The following is a 2,968-nucleotide window of genomic DNA, read 5'->3' as shown; positions in this document are numbered from 1 at the left end:
TGCAGCAAAAAATACCATGATAGAAAAGGCATCAACTTTGTGCAGTCTGTGGCCCACAGGGATGTGATGTTAGTTTTGATTGACATCCTGCTTTATATTTTGGCTTTCGCCTTCTGCTCTGTGTGTTGCTTGTGTTAATTCAATGTCTATCAATTTTGCTGAGTTACTCCAAAATTAGAGAGATATAACTGAGAGCAGAATTTGGCCTTGTGTGCCCTTCCAAGGGTGCTAAGTTTGAAGAGATACACACAGAGCAACACTGGCTAAATGGCAACTGAAGGGGAATATGAAAACCATCGGTAAATATTTAAAGGATGCAAAGACTAAAGAGGAGGTGGGTTTGGGCTGCATGTTCCAGTAAGAGTTTCAACTTAACTAACAGGGATAAAAGTAATAAAGGAAAATAGGGAATATTAGAGAAGCAGTATATCTGGAAACTTAGGAATCAGTCTCATAGTGTACATATATTTCTCTGAGAATGGAGTGATAGCCACTGTGTCATTTCCAAGAAAACAGGAGGATACAGCTATGCCTTTGTTGTATAAAGTACTCTTAAGTACCTGGAAGATGGCAAGACAGGACTTAATGTCTGCCTTTCTGTTTGGTCAGCAGAAATGGATTGATTTCTCTCTCCCTCTGTTCCACCTTTAGGAAGCATGTGGATGACCATCTGAGTCCAGACAGATTCTGTGCTTCATTTCCAGTTGGCTTAATAAGGTGATTGATTTTAAATCTGCAGAAAGGAGGATCCCATGGAGAAAAACTCTACCTTCCTCCAAGAGGTACCTTCCATGTAAAACAAAGCCTTGGGGGGATAAATCAATTTAACTTAATCCTTAAGTTAATTTAGGTTAAAATGAAGTGTAAAGAGAATTGTATGCTTCAAGGTGCTATCAGGTATTGGCTCACTCCTAACAGTGCCAAATATCATCAGAGCATCTCTGAGATCCAGTGGATTCAACAGGAGTTCAAGGCCCTTGGCCCCAGGCAGGAACAGACCCTGTACATATCAATTTAGGAGTATCTTGAACTGGGAAGTTACCAGAGTTGAAGTTGGTTTGGTTGTCTCCCAAAAGTCTTATTTTAAGCTCCTTAAACTGAGCCATAACAGCTCCTGCCTGGCATAAATTATAATCCTCCAAAATGCTCTGTACTCTTTCAGGCAAGTCATTTATAGTGACTGTTTCAACTCTGTTCCAAAGAGCAGTTTTAAATCCCAGCAGAAATAGCCTGACCCCACAAACAGGGGCTGCTTCCTTCTGCCCCTCCTCGTGTGTGCAGCACCCAAGTTATCAGAATGCTCTGTGCCTATTCCCACAGCGGAAATCCTACCAGCACAGGCCAGCCAAGCCTCCCTTTTTGAGAAGTGAATCTCCCTCCCTGCTCACCAATCAAAGATGGAAATTGCAGCAGGTCATTGGCAGGAGCATAGCCCCAAGCTTGATCAGCTACACAAGAGGATGTGAGTACTTCTGTTGAATAGTTGTTTGGAAACCAGTGCCTGACCACCAGTTGTTATCTTGGATATGTTTTTAGCCATTTTGGGCACTTCTCGCTGCCCATTGGAAGTGGTTCATATTTCAAGTAATCCATAAATTATGAGCAAGTAATGCAAACTGATGTTGCTACATGCAATATGGCACACACTACATTTATATCTTACTTTTGCTTACAGTGGGAAATCTTTTGCTGCAAGAGGACAACAATATTTTCTAGTTTTCCTTCTCCTCATTATTATTTTACAGCATGTAGGAATTTATGGATGAGGACAGTCAGCCCCTTTGCCTGGGTGTGAGACCCAGCAGGTGAGTCAGCACCTTATGATGGCTGAGGTGTCCCCCAGGGGCCTGTAATGGGACGAAGTCATTTTTGATGTCTTAATCTATGACATGGACAGTGGCATTGTTTGTGCACTGAGCAAGTTTGCAGATGACACCAAGCTGAGGGTGCAGTGACACACCTAAAGGACAGGGTGCCATCCAGAGGGACCTGGACAAGCTTGAGTAGTGGCCCAGCTCTGGGGGCCCAGCACAGGAGGACATGGAGCTGCTGGAGCCAGTGTAGAGGTGGGACACCAGGGCGATCAGAGGTTGCCCAGAGAGGCACAGATTGGCCAGTGAGGTGGAGGATGCCCCATCTCTGGAAACAGCCAAGGTCAGGCTGGGCAGGGCTCTAAGCAACCTGATCTGTTGAAGCTCTCCCTGCTCATTGCAGAGGGGTTGGGCTACGTGGCCTTTAAAGGTTACCTCTAGCCCAAATGATTTTATGATTCCATGAAAAAGGCATCAAGAATTTGGAAGGGCAGGCTCTGTACAAGACATGGCACAGCCATGTCTTTTTTGTAATTTCTTCTTTTTACTCATGATGCTGCCACAAGTAGCTCTTTAGAGAAACATTGTGCCCACTAATAACTGGCCTTGTGGATCACCTACTTCTGCTTAATCCATCTTCATTTTTATTGCAGAGTCATACAGAGCCAGACCTGCCAGACACTTAGAGAAACAAAGGATGGAAAACATAAAGCAGTCAAAGAGAGATAAGGATGGGCCAAGCTGGAGTGGTGTAAGAGCCTTTAACTTCCTGTTTGTGTCAGGAAGACTTTAATATAAAGTACAACAACCCAGAACCTATTAACATGGACTTCTGTGGCTAGTCCTTAAACTGACTCCTCGAGGTGGAGATTATTGTGTCATGAGCACCATTAACTTTCATAACATTAATTCCATGAGAGGTTATTACACATTAAATTACAACATTCCCATGCATCCAGCCTTCTTGTAACAGTAGGAGCAATGGTGGGCTGGAGAAGACAGCTGGGTTTGCACGTGGTCTATGTCCGTTTACTTAAGCAGAACCATTTTACTGCTGCTGGAGGAATGCAGCAAAAGGTCAGTGCTGAAACTCCACTAAAGTAAGCTGAGCACACATTCCATCTGCCAACATATGCTCACTCCTTGCTTGATCAAAA

This window comes from Lonchura striata, chromosome 5 (genome assembly GCF_046129695.1).
Source record: "Lonchura striata isolate bLonStr1 chromosome 5, bLonStr1.mat, whole genome shotgun sequence".
NCBI lineage: Eukaryota > Metazoa > Chordata > Aves > Passeriformes > Estrildidae > Lonchura > Lonchura striata.
The sequence above is the reverse complement of the archived record's forward strand: the minus strand, read 5'-3'. Positions refer to the sequence as shown.